General features: G+C 37.3%; 1 long non-coding RNA gene across 1 annotated transcript; it reads right to left on the bottom strand.

Annotated features, from left to right (window-relative positions):
* Positions 1-1,816: 1,816 nt before the first annotated feature.
* LOC135580669 (uncharacterized) lies at positions 1,817-21,288 on the bottom strand. The gene is made up of 3 exons (XR_010475557.1): positions 21,071-21,288; positions 5,803-5,863; positions 1,817-2,055 (listed from the first exon to the last, which is right to left on the bottom strand). It is a non-coding gene; the product is annotated as an uncharacterized LOC135580669 (long non-coding RNA).
* Between the last annotated feature and the right edge of the window lie 469 nt (positions 21,289-21,757).

Here is a 21,757-nt window from a genome sequence, read left to right as displayed (position 1 = left end):
CTCCTTGGCATCTGATGCAGACAGCAGCTCCAGTGAAAGACCTGAGCAGGACACATACCCCAGCCCAACAGCTGTTCAGACACCTGCAGCAACCACAACAATGTTCAAAGGTGCATGTCCTTCCTTCTTGCTCTTCCTTTTGAACCTTACAGAGGCAGAGTTAGACTGCTGCTTTATATCATTGCCCTCACCTCATTGGGTTTGTCTCTACTAATCCTTATTCTGCTCTTCCAGGAACACTCCTACATTTTCACACAGCACAAGAGTTCAAAAGTAGGTGCAGGAATCCGTTTCTATAGCTCAAGAAAATACACGCTAGGATGCTGGAATCACAATGCTGAAGGTCAAAGATTTGGAAAAGCTCAGTGGAAAAGAAAAACGTTATTGCTCCCTATAAAACACAAGATTACAGCCCTTTTTTAAAAGTAAATACCTTCTATTAAAAGATGATCTCACAGTCTTAATGAATTAATACTTTTCACATCTTCACCATTCCTCTGCAAAATTTACAAAATGTAGCTTGTTGCAGCCCTTGTTTTGGTGTTCTGAGTACTTGCTTCGTGACCCTGGGCTGCACAATCATTACACATGAATGCTCATTTTGTTCCTAGTGTTATTACTGTAGGCTGCTTCATGGCTGGATTTACTAAAAAATATCATGCAAAGTGTGTGGGGGGGAGATAGTAACAGGTCAAGTGATTTTCTATGTTGACTTTACCATGGAAAGGATTATCTTTAGCAATTATTTATTATTTTTTTTTTGCCAATAGTGCATGGACATCCCAATGAGACAGAAAATAGGTCAACTCATTATCCCAGCTGCACTGACTCAGCAGCACTCCGGCCATTTTCCTATAACTCAAACAGGCACTGCACAGAGAAAGATATACAAATTAGGGTAGAAATATCAGCATTGCATAGGTCAGCAAAACCATATGGTGTTTAGATAAAAGACATGCATATTCAGAAATGGCTGATGTCTTCAAGCTGCATATAAAAACTCAAAGCACAGATAACAGATTCTGGGCTGACAGCTCTGGGTACTAAAGCGTTCCAGCTGCAGGCAGTGGCAACTCAAGCTTCAATGTGGTGTTGTGCCAGTTCTCCCTGATTTGGAAAGACCACCTGTCTAGATTTGAAAGTATTTCAGCCTGTCTCGCTAACCTACTGGTGTCTCTGTTGAAGCTGACAACAGGGTACTACAGTGGTAGTCGTTGAGGTGATAGACACTGGCAAATGGAATGAGATCATTCAAATTGCCTTCAGATGGATTTCACACTAGATGTGAACAGTGGCCCAATAGAAAGGCACTAAAGAACAATACAAACTGAAATCCCTAGAAGCACTTCTCTTATCTTCTTAATGACTAATTTTTTTTCTTAGGATTGCAATATTAACTCTTGAATTCCTCAATACCACATTTTGTTGCATGGCTATCACCACTCCCAGTCTCAAACAAAAGCTGGTATAGAGTCCATCGGAGCTACATTATTTCTTGTCACTCTGTAAGTCTGAAATCCTATTTCTGTTGTTTTTCTTGACTTGAATGACTCAAATAGGGTTACTAGGCAGAAAATCCTTTTAAGATAATTGATCGTTAGAAGAAAAGATAAAACTAAAAAAAAGTCAGACATATAATCTATGACACAGGGATAAAGAGCAGAAACCCCATCTCCGACTCACATAATACCTGAATATATAATGCAATTTTCACCAAAAAACATAAGAGAAGTTTCTAATATCACTCGCCAGAATGTACACAATATAAAAAACTAGCATACTCAACAGGAAACAAATCTGAAAAACTGTTGTTTATTTTACATCCATCCTCATAATGTGCTCTTAATGCAAGTCCTGTTTATTCATGTTGAATAGACTGGCACAAATTGGGAAAATATCATGACTTTAAATTAAAAAAGAAATAGAACTGTTGTACATCAATACTGAGATAAACATGAGCAACGTCAGGGATGTAAAAGTTGGCCAACTTCTGTCCTGGTCAACACTCTTCCAGTTTCCATATGTTGTGTGTTTACTCAGACTGTATATATTGACCTGCATCACAGAAAAGCATTAAAGAAATCATTTTCCTGTAGTCTCTGTTATATGAATTTAGTACATCTAAATGAGTAGTTGTAATAAGGCAGTTAATTTACATTGACATTTTCAGTGTGGGATGATATAATATGAAAATGACAACAAAATGAAAGTATGAAAACAACATCCTTGCAGTTTTTAGGAGGGTTGTTTTCTTTGTTTTCACTTTAGTTTGTGTTCTACTTACATCCTTCTTTTCACATTGGTTAGCTCTACTGATTTTTCAAGCTTTAAGTAACTATTTGTAGAGGGATAAAAAATGTGCATCAAAATAGCTTTGTCTTGGATAAATAACACAAGGTGCATTTTAGGATACTGCTAGAAATAAAAGTTAACATTTTGATACTGAAAAACTCTTAACAATTTTTAAAATAAGACTACTGCTTTGTGAATTCACAAAATACAAAGGCTATGACTAAACTTCAAAAATTGAAATACTATCCACAGAATTATTGTCCCAAGAGCAGAACCTATCAGCTGAAGCAGCTATTTTGAATGCTAGTGCTGTAAAAAGATTTATAACAAATGTAAGTCCTTGAAACAGAAGTTTATGGTGAAGGAGATGCAGGAACTGGAATGATTTTGTGACTGATAAGAAAAATAACAGCAGCTGGTGGTATGAATCAACAGTCCTAGCCCTTAAAGCAGTGGCAGTGCCTGGTGCAAACAGACAACAAAACTGAGGTGCACAAACTAACTCGGGGCTCATCACCCACTGCAGTCCCACCAACAGAGGGAGCCACTGGACACAGCAGAGCTGTTGCTTCGCTTTGGCCCTGAAGCACTGAACATCTGTAGCAAAGTCCATTTATAGTATCGTAGAATCATTTTGTTTGAAAAAGACCCTTAAGATAATTGAGTCCAACCATTAACCTAATACTGCCAAGTCCATCTCTATATCATGTCCCCCAGAACCTCATCTACACATCTTCTAAACCCCTCCAGGGCTGATGACTCAGCTTCCCTTGGCAGCCTGTTCCAATGGCCAACAACCCTTTCCATGAAGAAATTTTTCCTAATATGCAGTCTAAACCCCTTCTGGCTGAGCTCTCAATCACATAGACAAAAAGTCCAACTCTGCTCAGTGTCTCTATAGCAGTATTGTTGTTCTCATTTTTTCAGAAAGCAAGCATTCACACCTTTCCAACTTAATTGTGTGAATGGTAAAAGAAACTGTGCCTCTACGAAGTTATAAAATATTGTAAAATTGCAAAAAGTTTCACATCCAGTTCCTGCCATCAATATGGCAGTCCTGCAGTGCACTTCAGATCTTTTATGTATGTGATTAACCAAGTCTTAGATGTTATTTATAAGGAATATGTGAATATGAAATGTTCATTTTTAACCCAAAAACATTTAAAATGTACAAATAAAATATGTAAGCATATATTCTATTTAGAATTTCAACTTTATGCTGATTTGCGTAATTCAGTGAAAGAAAATTAATTTATTACAAAGCTTCATTATTAATTTCTAGCCTCAGGCTTGCTAAGGATATTGCAACCAAGTATTTGACCATTCAGAGCATCAAGTGAATGTTTAAAACTGTTTAATCTAATCTGAAGGACTAAATGCTATATTCTGGAATCCTCCAGTATTTAGACATGTATCTTGGCATTCAAATGTATTTTTTAATGTATTTCCAGGTTTTTAGATTGTTTATATGCATTTCAAAAATTGTGACTCTTAGTATTATTTTTCACAATAAAAATTTGACCAGCAAACCATTTTCACAACAGGCCAAATGTCAGGCATTCTATTTAACATGGCTATTCTCAGCTTCCATCTGGGCACACTCACATTTATGGTGAAATCCACACAACTACAAACTGACAGACAAACTGTAGTCTTGTCATCTTAGTGTCATTATTTAACTAATGTATGTGAACTATGACTCAAAGCACAGATGCTGACAGTGTCAAACACACAAGCACACGTACCATTTGCCTATTTGCAGATGATATTGCCTTCTGTTACTACAAGCATATCAGATAAGAGACACGGCTAGATTGTTGTGGTAGGCAGTAGATCAAAGACATTTATAAAACTGTTTCCAGCAAAACTAGTATGTTTAGCCACCCGGTATAGCTATAATATATTATTTAAATTTGAACTGATACTTCAAACTCATTTTCTACAAAATTATATTTGCAAATAAATTCTATAAGGTTATGAATCCATGTGCTGACTTCAGATTTCCCAACTTAACATTTTAACAGACACGATCCAGTACAGCTGGAAGAAAAGAAATACCAAAGACACAATGTCTAAAATTCAAATTAGTTTTTCACAGGATGCATCTAGTCTTATTTTTCAATATCCATATAGAAACAATATTTCAGCTTTATTCCAGTGACTCAGAATAAAGGCAAGTGCAGGTTAGGGTTCATAAAGGTGGAACTGAGAACAAAATTTGACCCATTTGACAAACAATCAACCCAGCCTATGTAAATGGAACCAAGCAACAGAACACTTTGCTACTTGGAAGTGCATGACTTTATCTCTTTGCAATTTGAAACTATTATGCTGACAAATAGAACACAGTAGGGATCATGCACCACTTGAAGATTAACATTTCTGAAGCCTATATATATATCATAAAAAATCCACATTACCAAATACTTTTGAACAGATGGATCCTGATCAGAGACTCTGAGAGGCTGAATGCAGCAAGTACTGAAGATTGATACCTACTTACAAAGAAGCAATCTGGGCACAGCGAACAGCAGGTTGCTACAGACATTTGGCATATTTATTGAAGCATTAAGGGAGTTCCGCAATTCCATTAACATATATACAGGACTATGTAAAAAACATAGTATATTAGGCTTCCCACACACATAGAAATCTTGAATTATGACTGGCCTACACATAATAAAACTTAAGTGAAACCTGTTTAATGCGACATAATCCATTGTCAGCATTGCAATCTAACTGTACTTCCATTTTCGAAACGCCAATTATATTTACAGCTCAAAATGCCTGGCCTGGTTTTGTTCCCAACAGCAAAATCAATTACCAAACTCCCATCAACTTGGAGAGAAGCAAAATCAGACACTGTTGTATCTGTTACAGTAAAGGTACAAATCTTCAGCATAAATATTCACAGTTTAATGGCCCTTCTGCCGTATAAACAATAGCTGAGAGGCAAAACATTTCTGCTGCTTAAGAAACATTAATGTTTTACTTGAAAACACTACCATTGAAGAAAGCCTTGATGTAAAGTTGAAAAATTAAGTAATAATTATAAGGAGAAAAACAGAAAAAACTTTAGAGATTCAAACTATGCAGCTGTATTCAGAGGTACGTTCTTGCATTCATTATCAAGTGCATTGGAAAAGACAGATTCTCTCCCTTCGACACATACCTAAGAACACACATTCATCCTTCTACCTCCAATGGAGTTTAGAAAAAAATTTGTCACCAAATTAAGCAGCTACTGTCTTAGGTTTTTATTTTCCTAAGCAAGCATATTAATATAATTCTTGTTTGTTTCTCTGCTATTCCTGTATCATTCTAGCTCAATCTTTAGCACTGAAGCAATATTTTTAATCACAACCTGATTATGACTTAACCTTTCTTATTTATTCTGAAGATAATCTAGTCTTCTAATTTGTAAACAGAACAGAAGTTTTCTCAGGTTTTACTTCCTTTCCTTTGACTGTTTTAATCTTGTTTACCAGTGTACACACTGTACTAAAATACCTGTCATGAGTCATGTTATCCTCTTTGTTTGAGAGCAGCACATTACACACCAATCTAAAGTCTGAGGGGCAAAAACGCAAAAAAAAAATGGAATAGCAACGTAACTTGTCAAAATCCGTTGTATTTCCAATGCTATAATACTGCACCAGTACTTCTACCAATCATTTCATCAGCAATGAAACAAAAATGGATATATTCCATCCACGTTTTAGCAACATAAATATTTGCCATCACTTAAGAAGAATACAAAATTTACAGCCAATAAACCAGCTATCTCTTGAGAACAGTAATACGTGTTAGAGTCCTTTTGTGGCACCTTTGAGGTTGACTTTCTTCTTAAAAAATGGAGATCACATTCCTTTGAGATGAGCATCTTTTCCCATGATGCACTTGGCTGACAGAACGACAAGCTCAGTGCACAGAAATGCCACTGGGGTTGACAAGCAAATTCCATCAGTATGCAGTGTTTACACAATACAGTTTAGTAACAGCAGTTCACACAGTCCATTGCCTTGGAACAGAATTATAATTAAGCCTTAAATCTTCAGCATTCAGATTAATTCTTATCACATGGGTCTTGTACTTTTTCTCATGTAAATCTGAAAATAGGCTTGTCACTAAAGAAAACAGCATACAACAGTCAACCAGCTCTGAAGATGCTGTTGTTTGTGAGATAACCAGGTACAGAATTTCTAGGACATTCATATCTAGTATTTTCCTCATTAATTATGAGGTTTAAAAAAATCTCAGCATAATTTTAATGTTTTCCTGAAGTCACATTTCTTTCCTCCAACCCTTGAAAACAATACTGTTTTAAGTGTGGTAAGTACTAGCTGTAAGGACATGGGAGCCCAGTTCGGTTTAGAAACCTCCTCTGTTTTTTCAAAAAGTATTTTCTAATCATTCATAAGTTTACAACAAATATGATCTAAATGCAAGAGCTGTATGCACTTACAAGCTTCTGAGGAATGCTTCAGAAAAGCAAACATGGAGGTAAAATGCCAGAGATCCCTTTGAGGCTCCACATTCAAGTAAGACTCTGCCTTTCTCACACAAAAAGGCCATCATAGCACAATACCCAGCACAGAACAACCCCATTGCATTGTCTTCTTTCTGCTCTGTGTAGCCCAGGCAGAAGACCACTTGGAAGAATTTCCCAAGTAGTCACAGGCAAGAGCAGCTGTATGGGCTTAACATGGAGAAAGATGCAAGAAGCATCTTTCTCCTCAGACTTTTCCCCTTACCATATGGTAAACATCATCTGTCTTTCCTTCATGTCAGCATAATAATTAACATTTTTCAAAATGTTACAAAGCAGGTGGGGAAAAAAACCACCATATAAATCTGAACCCTTTACTGGACTCATTCTTTCTCAAATTGCATTTTATTAGCTCAGCAAAAAGCTCTCATGTTGCTTTACTACCCAAAATGCATTATACCAGTACCTCTCATCTGCAGCAATTAATTTTAATTCTTTTCAGATTCATATGCAAATCATCATAAATATGTGCACACGTTTTCTATAAAACATGCAGTACACTTACTGCATAACAAGTAAATGTATAAGACCTGATACTTCAAAAGAAGAAAAAAAGCTAAAAAACATTTTAGTAACTTCTTGCTGGTCTAACACAGATTAAGTCTTCATGGATACATGTTATATTAAACAAACTATCATAGAATAGTTTGAGTTCGGGTTTTAAGGGACCTTTAAAGATCATTTACACCACCCCCCATCATAGGCAGAGAGCTCTTTCAGTAGACCAGGTTGCTCAAAGCCCTGTCCAGCCTGGTCTTGAGCACTTGCAATGATAGGACATCCAAAACATTTCTGGGCAACCTGTTCCAGTGTGTCACTAGCCTCATCATAAAAAAATTCTTCCTTTTAAATCTAAATCAATCTGCCCTCTTTCAGTTCAAAACCACTCCCCATCGTCTTGTCACTACAGGCCCTGGCAAATTGCCCTTCTCAGTCTTTCTTAGAAGCCACCCTTCTATATTGAAAGACCACAACGAGGTCTCCACAGAGCCTTCTCTTCTCCAGGCTGAACAGAAAAAAAAAAAACGCACGTCAAAGAGGTATATATGTACTCTGAGGTCCAGTTTACCAGTCTTACCAGTTGAATATCCCTAACTGGAGATAAAATAGGATAAGGTCCTGGAAGACTGGAAGCTGGCAAGCGTTGTCCCAATCTACAAGGGCAACAGGGATGACCCCCCAGCAACTACAGGCCTGTCAGCCTCACTTCTGTTCCTGGCAAAATCATGGAGAAAATTGTTCTGAGAGTTATTGAAAAACATCTGCACAACAACACAGTCATTGATCCCAGCCAGCACAAGTTCACTAGGGGAAAGTCTTGCCTGACCAACTTAATTTCATTCTATGAGAAGGTTACCCACCTTGTTGACCAAGGAAAGCCTGTCAACGTGATCTTTTTGGATTTCAGTAAAGCCTTTGATACTGTCTCTCACAGCATTCTTCCAGCACACAGCTGGGTAAACACACAATGCAGTGGGTGACTAACTGGCTGATGAGCTGAGCTCAAATTGTTCTAGTAAATGGGGTTATGTCAGGCTGGTGACCAGTCACTAACAAGTTCTGCAGGGATCTGTCTTAGGGTCAGCACTCTGCAATGTCTTTATAAATGACATAGACTCAAGACCTGAGGGATTGCTTAGTAAGTTTGCTGATGACACAAAATTAGGGGGAGCTGTAGACACTCTCCAGGGCAGAGAGGCCCTGCCAAGGGATCTGGACAAACTGCAGAATGGAGCAATCGCCAACCACATGAAGTTCAACAAGAGCAAGTGCTGGATTTCATACCTGGGACATGGCAACCCTGGCTGTACATACAGACTTGGGGATGACATGCTGGAAAGAAGCTCTGCAGAGAAGGATCTGGAGGTTCTGGTCAACAGCAAGTTGAACATGAGCCAACAGTGTCCCTGACAGTCAAGAGGGAGCCACGTCCTGGATGCGTCCAACATAGCATCGCCAGCCAGGCAAGAGAGGTGTTTGTCCTGCTCTGCTCTGCACTGGTGCAGCCTCACCTGGAGCACTGTGTGCAGGGCTGGGTACCACAGTATTAAAAAAAAAAAAAAAAAAGCTATTAAGCTACTAGAGAGTGTCCAGAAGAGGCTACAAAGTTGGTGAAGGGTATGGAGAGGAAGCTGTATGAGAGGCAACTAAAGTCACTTGGTTTGTTCAGCCTGCAGAAGAGGAGACTAAGAAGATACCTCATTGCAGTTACAGCTTCCTCACAAGAGGAGGAGGAACAACCACCAAACTCTTCTCTTTAGTGACCAGTAACAGAACCCGAGGGAATGGCAGGATGATGTGCCAGGGGAAGTTCAGGTTGGACATTAGGAAAAGGTTTTTTACCCAGAGGGTGGTGGACACTGAAACAGGCTCCCCAGGGAGGTGTCACGGCCTCAAGCCTGAGAGCGTTCAAGAAGAGACTGGACAGCACCCTCAGAGACGTGGTATGAACTGTGGGGTTGTCATATGCAGGGACAGGAGTTGGACTCAATGATCCTTGTGGGTCCTTCCAACTCGGGACGTTCCATGGTTCTATGAAATTCAATCAATGGGGAGGGTATACAGCAGATCCTATAACCAGAAAAATCTGGTAGGCGAGGTCTTTTCTACAAGACTTGACAATACAAGGAATTTTAACTACAGTGGTAGCTGTTGGACAAGCAATACAGCAGAACACTACCTAGTCAGAAGATTCTTGAATCCCACAGGTGACTGCTTTTTTATATACAAATAACAGTGAAAAGGAAAGTCCTCTTGATGTCACACCAAGTGCAAGGAACTAGTTAAGGATGTCAAAGTGGAAGGCAACTTGGATGACAGTAATCATGAAATAATACATTACACCAATAAAAACTGACAGTGAAAATAACACCACAATAAAAGCAATTTGTATTTCAGGAAGGCAGTTCTCAGTAAACAAGAACTGGAAGCAAGCTGTCCTAGAGTGCTGGCAGATCTTTAAAGAAGCATTTTTTGAAGGCCAAGTACAAATAATTCCACCACAGAGTCAGAGATAGTCTTGGCTATGTTGTGAGCTCTCCTCTTATCCTAATATAGGGAAGCAGGCTGGAGACAAAAATAAGATCAGATTACCAAAGAATACAAAACTATTTGTGCTTCCCTTATTAACTTGTAGGGAGAAATTCAGTCAATAAAATGAAATACAATTACAAAAGAAAGTAATTCAAACATATTGTGCCTTATGTATCAGAAAACATGATGTTAACCAATTCAGTCCTGCACCCAAAGTGACCAATAGGGGTACAAGTCTGAAGACACTTCCTATCAGCCTCTTAATCAAAACTCAGACAAAATACCCTTTTTTATTTTGTTTTGATCAGCACTTTTTAAAAGTAACATTAAAAAAACCCAAAACAATGGTGACTCATAAGCCTTTCTTCATAGCCTTCAAAATCAGTAAAGAAAACATTACTACAGAAGCACATCTGAAATCTACTGAGACTGAAGTCCAGATCTCACCCTCTATAAGTACTCCACCAACCTCCCCATATGCACCTCTGCAGTCGTGCACCCAGCTACAAGTACCCGGTGATTTCTCGTGCTGCAGTTTCATTCATTATGCAACGGCACACTCACATCTCAGTCTAGTTGCCTGTTGCACGTTACAGGTATTTCCCAGAGAGGTCAAAGGGAGTTATTTAGTTCAGGCCTTTTGCATGTGATCAGATTTCCAGAAAGAAATGTCTCAAATAAGTTTCAAATGAGGCAATCATACACCATCAGTGCCACCTGGTGGTGCGCAGCTTTCTAGGCTATCACTACCCGATCGCCAAAGTAGTTGACTTGAAAACAGACTGGCAAAATGCAAAATGATGTTAAAACCAAATGCTTTCTTTTAAAGTCAACTGAGTACAGCTTTAGCATTTCACACTTAGTATCTCTCTCGGGGAGTTAGAATGAAATAACAGTGCATAAAGACACAAACAAGACAGTGTGAGGGTTAAAAACATTTGTTCTTTGACTACCTGGATCTGCAGCTGCAACCATAGGTTTTTAAGTCATTTTGAGAAGTGATACAAGAATTTCTTTCCATTGCCTCTCCTTTTCCTGGAGAGCCACTAAGGGATACAAGGGATAAAGATCTCCTGCATTTTTTTCTTCCTTAAGCAAGTAAACAAGCAAGTCAAACAAAAATAACTTGTGGTCATGACTCCAGCCTATCTCCAGGCATAAGGAAACATGTTTCTTGACCGACATTAGCTTATCTCCTCTGTCATGACTAACCCTGACAATCCCAGCCCCAGGTAGTCTGAGGAACAAGTTTCAGCTTACTCCAGGGCCTTGGTTTTTGCTGACAGTGAATGGACTTGCTGACAATATCTCTGCTCTCAGCTGATGTCTCTGGGCAATGCCTGTTAACTGTTTAACTCATTCTCACAGACTGGGAATACATGTTTCATATATACCAGACTTTTAAAAAATATGGAAAATTAAGCTGTTACAAAGTAGATTATTTGATCAAACCAAAAGCAGCTAAATATGGCATGTTTGAAATTGCACCTCTTTACCCTTTGCAAGGCCATTTACTCTCAGTTCCAAGTTTAGAGGTTGGATTTATATTTCAGTCATGCTAACATAGTATGCACTGGCCAGTGACAAGTTAAACAGTCTGTTTTGGCCCAGACTGAAAGGCTAGCCAGCAAAACTACATCTACATCCTCATTATGCAAATGAGGTATGAAAATAATTTCATGTTTCGTCTTATCCTTTTGATGTCTCAGAGCAGATGGCAGAAAATGAACCATACTGGAAGTAACCAAGTGAAATTTTTGCAAACCATTGCTTTCAGTGACTTGCTACCCATCTTCACATTAGTCCTGATAGTCTGTCCTCACCCTATCAGATTGCATGTGTTGCCAACCACCTCTTATCATCACCAAGCAGAAACTATGCTTTGGCCTCAATAAACCGACAGTTCTATTGGCAGCCACATTTTAAAAGAAGCAACTCTAAGTCCCCTAATTCATGGAAACAGATGAGTCTCTCCTCCTAAATCGGGATGCACAAAACTGCTGCTCCTAAATAATGCATTAAACTCAAATCTTTATCATTGCAGAAGAGTGTACTGTAATGTGTTTCCTTTTGTAAGACTTATAACAGACAAAACCTTCAAATAAAGTATTTGTGCAACAACATTTCTGTTGGCTGTTTCCTTTTGAGGGATTTTCTGTTTAACCTGGTTTACTATTATTATTATTGTTCAATCAAATATTAAATGTTGTATTCGTATGCTACACAGTTTCCCACTTAGAGACTCAGCCTAACTTTCATAGCTACATTGTATTCACAAGGAAAGTATTGCTACAAAGTATTCACCAGCCATCCTCCACCAAAACTTAGGCCAACTCCCACTTAATAGTTCCAGCTACAAGCCAGACATTAGAATGCCAGATGGGTCTCCAAGGGTGTTCTTTTTTTCACACACAGTATCAAAGCAATAACACCTTACTACTGCATGTGGACTTCAAGAAGCTGAAACAGGTTTAATTTGAATTTTCATTTATCTACTTGACACCTAATGTCTTGGAATATGAAATATTTACTTTGCTGCCTCCAGTTCCAATGCTTAGTAACCTCCCCATCAGTAATAACAGGCAACATTTAAGCATATATCTCTGAAACAAATTTCATGGCTTCTTTTTCACCTAAGGAGTATATTTTTCAACTTCTAAAAAACCCATAAATTTTTACAATCACTGTATGGGTAAATCTGTGAATAGAACATCACATTACTTTTCTCTTGATTTCATTGGGAATGACTCAATTTCAATAAAGACAAACTCATCTAAATACCTTTATAAAGTTTAGACCTGCAGATAATACTAGACATCTTCAAATAAAAATTAAAGTTGAAGCTGTATTCAGAATAATCTGTTAAGTCTTGGAAAGGTGAAATAACGCTTATCTTATATGAAACAATGACGTGTTACAGCTCATCAGAAAATGATAAACTGTAATCCTCAGATGCAATTCTCCACCTGCGTATTCTTAAAAACGTCCCTTGTCTTTAATGGAACTTTCTCCAATTTTAAAATTAATCCAAATAGAAATATTTTGGCTTTCATCTTTCATTGATACATCAAGATTCCCTTCTTTTAACTAAATTTGGATTCAATTCTGTCAAGTTGTGATTCAAGCAATGGCCTTTAACCTGCATCTGCTACATCCCACATTTAAGTCTCAACATCTGTCCTTCTGGCTATCTTTAGTCACTCTTTCTCTTGTTTTTTTTTTTTTCTCATCTAAACCCAAGACATCCCAATTTTATTCTCAAGCAATACACACAACAAAAAACCCTAAATCCAGTTGCATTGTAAAATACATACAACCTTGGCAAAAAGTTGCCCAAAGAATCATAGAATTTAAGTATGTCAGAAGCAACTATGGCTGTGTCAGGCAAAACAGTCTCTGGGAGAGGCATGTTTGTCATCCTGACACTGTGAAGATTAGGCAAATATTTAGACAATTCTCTGTAAAACGCTTGAGCAGATCACTGCATAGAGGAGAAGACAAATGTATACAGAAATACTTCTAGGAACATACAGCACTTCTTACTGAGCACATGTCATGTTTTTAATAAAACACCAGTTTAATGCTAATGGCTGTTAATCAGAGCCTTCTTCAATATAATTTAAATATATTTCATTTTCTAATTTAAAGTTTCGTACTACACGATCTTTTAGAGTCAGAACCCGTGTTCCTCTTGGTATGAAATATTCATTATGTAGTAACAGTATTAACAGCAAGTTATTATTTCAGGGCTTTCTTAAAATATTACTAAGCTCAGGAAACATGTAAACTCTGATATAAAGAGGTAGTTTCCCCTTGTAGCCTGGGAAAGTATCAGGTGGGTAAAAGTTACACATAGTAGTCCTAGCAAAGGCAGAAGTCAAGAGAGCACAACCAGGATTCCCCAAAGGCTGGTTTAGCATTTCATAAATGTGTGTGGAACAACAAGGAACTGCCAAGGATGCTGCAGGGAACAAAGCTTTTTCCAGACAGAAGTGAAGACCCATGCATTCCAGTCAACCAGGTAAGAACTTGCTTCTTAAATATTTGTCTATATATTAGCAAATTTCATCAAAACACATAAAATTCGACTGCTGTGACAGCAACCTCATTCTAGAGTACTCACAAGAGACTGCCTGCCAACTACATGCACCTCTCTAGAGGCTGAAAACAGAAGACAACAATGCTTCTGAGTGCTTAAACAAAGTTTGTTGTTGTTGTTTTAGATTTTCCCACAATATAAAAGCAAGACAAAGCTCCACTTCGTAACCTGACACAGTAGGAGAAATTGGACAAGATTATGGGATTCAAAAGGTCAAGCTTAAGTCAGGAACCAGTCAAGTCTATATCCTCTAGCAGTGCAAGAAGGTTACTTGAAATAACAGACACAAGGTATTAGCCAAAGAAATCCCCAAAACCCTAAAATAAGCTGAACGGTCATGACCCAAAATGCAAACCAGTGCCTGACCCTGCTACCTGTTAAATTCTATCTATCTCCTAATAGTTCACAAACAGGTTTGTTGTTTGGGGTTCTTTTTTAATCATTTTTGCTACCATTGCATGCTGGTTTTCAGCGAAATACCAACATGTAGATACTTGTGATTAAAAAAAATAATTAAATAAGAAGAGTAGTATATGAAGGGCAACACAACTGCTTTGTGTGGTCCATTTAGCACACATAGGTAAGTATTCAAGTATACATGCAGGTAGTTATTTTTCTAGAGAACTGCATGCAAACCTGCAGTGTCTTTATTTACACACACACACAATGAGTACACACTTTCCTTAATCTGAAATTGGTGCATTTAATATTTGAAAAACTTTTCACCAAAGCCTATCTAAAAAACACGTTGCTCTTTGAATTCCAGTGTTGTAGTCTAAATTCCATCATCAGCACTATCAACAAGAGGGTCCTACCATCACCTGTGTATCCACACACAAATACCAACACAGAGACACCTGAAAACTTATCTGCCTATTACATAGGTCCTTGTTGTGGCATGGGTTTCTACAGTTCGCATACCTCACCCACAGAAAATTCTATCTGCATCCACAGATATCTATACATGAAAAAGTTATTTAAGCAAGACTTTCAGCAAGCAGATAGAAACAGGCTTCTCTATGGCAATGTACCTATGAGTCCATGTCAGAGATTGTCTTTGAATTAAATGAGTCACACCATAGCAACTTATCATTTAGACATCTAAACCAGGACTAACTCATGAACACTGTCATAATGCAAGCAAGTAGTCTAAAACCAAAAGCAAACCTGAAATTAAGTATATTCTTCTATTATTTCAGTCCTAGTTTTTATCTTGCTCAAAGGCAAAATATTGAAACTGAAAGAATTAGGCTACACTATTGAATTCCACTGCAACACTCACTACAAATTTGCATCCCCATGAATATGAAGCCTCAAAGACTAAGTTACACAAGATTTAGGAACAGTTCTTCGCTGAGTAGTGCTAGTCAGCAGGATACTGGTCTCTGCTTCCAAAAGCATTACTATTACCAGTGGTACTGCGTAAATGTTGAGTTACAGCTCTGAAGCTTACTAATTGTATAAAACAAAACTAATTGGCAAGACGCAGATTTTTTTCTGTAGACATTAAACAGTCCTTTTCCCTGACCATAGCAAAACTTAAATACTCTTAGGACGTTGCACAATGTAGACTCAAAACCTCAAAGTTGGCTTTATTATATTAGCATTTTAAGTACATTTGTGTGCATGCTGGAAAACCAGAGTCACAACAGATATCCTGGAAAAGTGTTTCTTGATAGATTATCCCAGACAATGCACTCCCAAAATACCATACAAAGGTCAGAGACCAAGCAGCTCCTATTCTACACCCTTTGTCAAGCATCTTTACTATCATCTGTCTAGTTTCCTAAGCAAGAAAACAAAAGAGACTGGAAAAATTTAAGTGGACTTTATCCTTCTTGTAGCTTGCTTATTCTATTTTGCCTCGCATACTGGGGACTGTAGCTGATATACATAAATAGCATTAGTTGCCTTGCATATTCATGCAAAACCGTAAATGCAGGAATATATTATACTCACTTTGCACATAAAGAAAATTCAAAGTACCCTTGTTGCCTGCTGTTTTGATATACAACATTACCAAAAAATATCAGGACACATGGGAATTTAATTCTTAATGGGTTTTTAATCTTATAGCATACCATGTAGTAATGTATTTATTACAAATGTAAAGGAATCCGCTAGAATGGTAACTAAAAGACTGCCTTATGTTCTTACTGACCAGAAGACTAAATACAGTATTTTAGTGTGCAATACAAAATTCCCTATTACACCAGCATAACAAAAGGATGTAAACTTTTTAAATGTTAGCATAGATACCTACTGGTTGAAGTAAAAAAAATGTATAAACAGAAACTGACCTTCTCCCATTAAAAGAGACATGGGAAACTTTGCTTTATTCCAATTGTACAATATCTATCAGACACCTGAAGGCAAGTCATGCACTGCTTTAAAACTACTAGTGACACAAAATCATATTTCTGCTTAATGAAGAAAAAAAAACATATGAATCACCAAGAATGGGAACATTACAAATTCTCAAACAAGTCTTACTGCATCTCTTATCTCCAGTTAATATTTTCTCCTTAAAAAAAAGAAAAAAATAAAGCAAGTGAGAGTCAATAGAGTTATAAGGAATAATTGTTGAATGAAAAATATGTCAACCAGATAATTCTGAGAACAATTCTACTGAGATAAATTTGCTGTATTATTTTGCCTTTTATAAGATGCTAAAAAGTATCTAAAGATAATACTCTAAAAAGGCCTTGAGAAGTTTAAATTCTTCCCCAATTATATTAATAATAGGAGTTTCTCAAATATACTGAACAGCAAATAGAGCTATTAATCTCAGTGGCTGACAGCATATATTTCACCCAAGATTTAACAGTCAGAGACAGGGCCACCTGGACTTGCTGTACTAAGTGACCTTGCTGCTATTCTACACTCAACTGTATGGAAAGATATTTTCCTTTAAATTGATGGCTTTTCTTTAGAAAAAATGCCTCAAGTTTTTTTCTATATGTAATCTTATAATAACCACTTTAATAAAGCAGAGCAGGTTTAGGTTCATTATCTTACTGCTGTCTCAGAACAATGTAAAATTAATCATAACCTGGCTAAATTAGAAGTGTGGTCAACCTGACACCATCAAAGTCAAAAGGGAACCAGCAGTTTCCATAAATGGACTGTCGTATCTTTTGCAGAGCATCCAGCATAGTTAAATTAACAACATAATTCTGAGCCAGTCTGGTCATACTCATCCCAGTCATGTTGTCCTTTTCCCAAGGTAGAGGCAAAGCACCATTTCTGTTGCCGTTATTCTCATCACTGAACAACCTACATTGTGGCCAATGAATAGCATAGATTTCAGCTCACCTGGTGTTACTTTTAGTCACTGTGTTGTAATAGTTTCAGGCTCGCTTTTTTAACAATTTCCTGTGCTTTAAGTACAAACACTGTATTAACAGCAGTACATTAAGGTCAAGTAGTGCTACATTATACAAAATGAATCAGTAATTCATTCAGAGAAAAGAAGCCAGAATATATCCTGATCAGCTTTGAATATTGTACTCATTAACATATTAACACTCACTACAAAACAGTACTTGATGATGATTTTGTATTACAGTTAAATCATATTTTGCCAGATATGGTCAACAACACTTTTAGCAAGGTCTGTCCTAAAAACAAGTAGTTTTTTTGTCCCAAACCCGCTACCCTGCAGTGACTCTCATTGTTCTGATGTGCAGAACTCTCCTGATTTCTAGCCAGTTGATACCCATCAGCTTCTGGGCCAACATTTTTCCCCAAATTCTCTCCCATTCCCTGATATGCCTAAAGAATGACTGTATATTTTGCCAAGACAAAACATTTTTTAATAGGACAAAGTCATCTTTCTCCTAAAAATGCCATAACCTCTGTGTGCCTGTTTCATCCTTTACTCGTCATTCCTCAGCATGAGTGACTGGAATTTGCAAAGTATCCCAGATTAAATCAGTAATTTTCTGGTAATGTTCAGCTGTAACTTACCTTACGCTTAAACAGTGGCAATAAATTAATACAGGAAACTTCACAGAGTTTGTTCCAACTATAGGCTAAGCAGGAATAAATTGAGACTCTTAACTCACACTCTGTATCATAACTTATTTTTATGTTAATTACTAATGTCATAACAGCACGACACTACACTCTGTTTCTATTTAATAAAAAAAAAAACCTTTCAAAATTATTCCTACATGTCAATGGCATTACTGCTATGATACTGCCAACTCCATGATATCTGTGTGAATTACTGAAGAAGACAAGAGCAGAATCTGTCCAGATGAACTTTTCTTGCGTTTTGGCTACGAGGTGCTGAGGAAATATTTTTACTACCCAAATTTAAAACAATTTATTCAACTAGTCGCAGGAAGAACCAGGAAGAGAGTTTATTAACAGATTCTCCTCCTTAACTTCAGGCCAGTTAACTGTGTTGCATAAATTAAAACTACAAAGCGAAGGCACTGATACTGTTCCTAATCGTAAAGAGATGTAAACTGTTCTCTGGAAAACAACAACCAAAAGTAGTTCAAGCTTGGCATAAAGTAAACAGAGATGAATTAGCAAATTAAATTTTCCATGTGTAAGTTTTCTCATTGTAATTGAGGTCAAGATATGTGAAGAATATTTAAGCAACCAGTACTAATGACATAATTTGCTGTTTTCTGATAAATGAGAAAACCCAGAACTTCAACTTGGTTGTGAGTCAAGGAAAACAAGAATGTCCCCCTTCAGGTAAAGGTTGGCACCAGAAATTTCACTGCTCAGATAAAAAGACAAAATTCTACAAAATAAGACAACCAGCAGAGGGAAGTTTAAGAGGAATAATCAAAAAACAGCTTCTTTCTCATATATATAGATACATATTAGTGCTGAGACATCACGATAACATGAATCTTTCAAGTACAATAGTGAAATTCTACAATCCTAAACTGTGAATTCTGTACTTAGATATTTGTTTAGTATGCGATTGATAGTTTTTTCTAAACTAGCAAAATCTTCTTTTAAAGATAGATGAAGTGTTACCTAACACAATGCAGGATTTCTATAGTAAACAATGTTATCTGAATATGAATGGACATTAATATATTTACATATCATAGAGAAATCATTTATGAAGCTAGTTGAATGCTAGGATGAATCTCATAACAACTAGTGTCTGAAAAATCATCAGGTCTTCAAAGACATATTGATCATGCTGATAATCAAAAGGGCAAGACAAAATTCCAAACCAGAAATTCTGGAATCACCAATTCCATCTTAAGTGGGCTACAAAATCAAAATATTGGGAAAAAGTGGTAAAAAAAAAATTACATCAGGAGTTATCTATACAATTTGTATACAACTCAAATATTATTTCAAGATGCAAGTCAGACATAATACAAATCGTAAGCTTGAAAACCAACACACCTAAAATGCTTTGTTGATACACACAATCCTAAACTAACTTCTTTTAAATACCAAAAAACGTGATAGCCAACTGCTGAAATCCTTTTAAAAAATACAGTTATCCTACTAATAATAGTCAAACACACAAAAGAAGCTAAAAATTTTAGCTGATTGTAAAATAATGGATCAATATAGCAATTTCCTGCATATTTGCTCTGGTTGATAAAGTAAAACCAACTGCTGCATTAAGCTGTTTAAAATTGAAGACCTCTTGCCTATGTGATACATTATGCAGCATATACAGTGTTTGTCTTCGAATTATAAGTGGGTGGAGGGTCAAAGTGAAGAGAAGATAAAATATAGACACTCTAATGAATCGGTGTAATAATACAGTTTAACTATATTGAAAGCATAGTGCATGAGACTACTTTCTAAATTTCAATTTCTAGCTGCAAAAAAAAGAAAATCATGCTGGTATAAATACTGCAGTTCATATACTAATGTGGAAATCATGCTATTTTGGTTTTAAACAAAATAAGTGTAAATGTGCTGCTGAATATTTATTACAGTTTCTCTTAAAATGGAAATGTCAGAGGGGAGTTCAGAAATAAAGCAGGAGTAGTGACATTTCCAAGCCCTAATGTGTTTGTAGAGGGCATAGAAATAATTTCTCTAGATCACAATGAAAGCAACTCAAGGTTAAGTTAACATCAGAGTTTGAGTGAATCACACACCATGAATAATTCATATGAAATGTAGCTTTTCTCTTAATTGTCACAAATTATGAAGCAGATATATTTCTGTGTGTAATATTTGCATTTACTGTACAAACATGATTTTGAAGTTACATAGGTGGCCTATGACCTTTTGAAAATGCAGGTTTCTTGCCTCGTTGTTATCAGTCAAACAATGTACTTTGTTATTTGTAAGACAACTATATATACAGAAATGCTTCTTAGATAAATGTTTACATATGTAAATTTAAGCTTTGCTTTGGCAAGCTACTGCCTGTGTAAGCTGAAAACTCCTTTTCTAAAGCATTTATACTAACAAAACTCTCTACTTCAAGTAGGCACTAGCAGCAAACAAAACAGAAATTAAGAAGCATCATTTGGTTGTGCTCAAATATCCAATTATTTTGTACATTATTTTCTAAGCTCTAAATAGGAATTAAGAAAGACATAGCATAACATACACTATTTACTGCAATATTAAACTTACCTGTTTCAAAAACATATACTTATCCCAGAAAATAATGTAAAGGCACACATATTCCAACATACAAAAATACAACATTTAAAAGCCTACAAAAGATTAGCTAATTTATCTGATTTTGGCCCCATTTGAAGGTTGCACACTAGACTAGACATGAGTGAGAACAACATGTTATCCAAGACTAATAAGAAAATTACTAAATAGCTATTTCTAAAACAGATATCCTTAATTTTCCCATTTAACACTTCAGAAAAACCACCTGACTAGAACAAAGTTAAACCTCATAATGTTTCTACTCTCCCCAAACAAGCCACATGTACCGTAATAACGCTACTTTATTACATATTGTTATCATATTCTTCATTTTTTATCGTAGTTTCACTATTCTATCAGCCAAAATCACTGAGTCACATATAAAGGTCAGCAGTTCATTGGGTTTGGGGGGAGATCCCCTCCGGGTGTTCTAACAGAGACCCACAGCCCACCCTTGGAAACAAGAGAGGACACAGACCCACCTGCTGCATTCAGGCTCCTGGGGTCTCACACCAGCCTCTCCCAGCGTCATTCCTGGGCCCTTTCCACCAGAAAAGAATAAAAGAGTCCTGCTGCCCCCAGCCTAGGTTAAATGGACCCATAAGCCACTCAGGATGGAAGGCAGGACCAGCCCTCAGAGTAGTGGTGGGTGGCAATCAGTTCTTAAAGAAGAGAGAGAGTTGGTAGTAAGGTGTTTTCCCCCATGCTTAAACAAGATAACAAAAGGGTAGGAGGCTCTCTCTTTTTTAATCTTGTGGTTTTCTTTCCAGGTGGGCAGCCTTGTTTAATTAGAGCTAGCTGTGAGCAATCAGCATTAGTGTCCACCTGGTTTAGTTGCCCAGTCAAAGAGCAGGTGTGTGGCAGGGGGTTTCCTTCAGTGTGGCCTTTGTACTTAGTCCCAGGGCAGTGTCTGCTGTAGGAAGCTGAGGAGGTGGAATCCTGAAAGTGGAAACCTAGTCCCTGTAGGCACAGGTAGGAAGCAGTAGTTGCCAGATGATAGGCAATGGGGTGTCTATCAGGTGTTTTGTGCTCCTGCAATGGAGTTGGAGGTGAGTAAACTGGGGAGCTGAGGAAGAGGGGATGAGGGGGCAGGAGAGGGGTTATAGGTGCCCTGGTTGGTGGGGTGGGAGGTGTCCTGGGGAAGGATGGGTACCAGAACATGAGGTGCA

This window comes from Columba livia, chromosome 12 (assembly GCF_036013475.1).
Source record: "Columba livia isolate bColLiv1 breed racing homer chromosome 12, bColLiv1.pat.W.v2, whole genome shotgun sequence".
Classification (NCBI taxonomy): Eukaryota; Metazoa; Chordata; class Aves; order Columbiformes; family Columbidae; genus Columba; species Columba livia.
The sequence above is the reverse complement of the archived record's forward strand: the minus strand, read 5'-3'. Positions and strand labels throughout refer to the sequence as shown.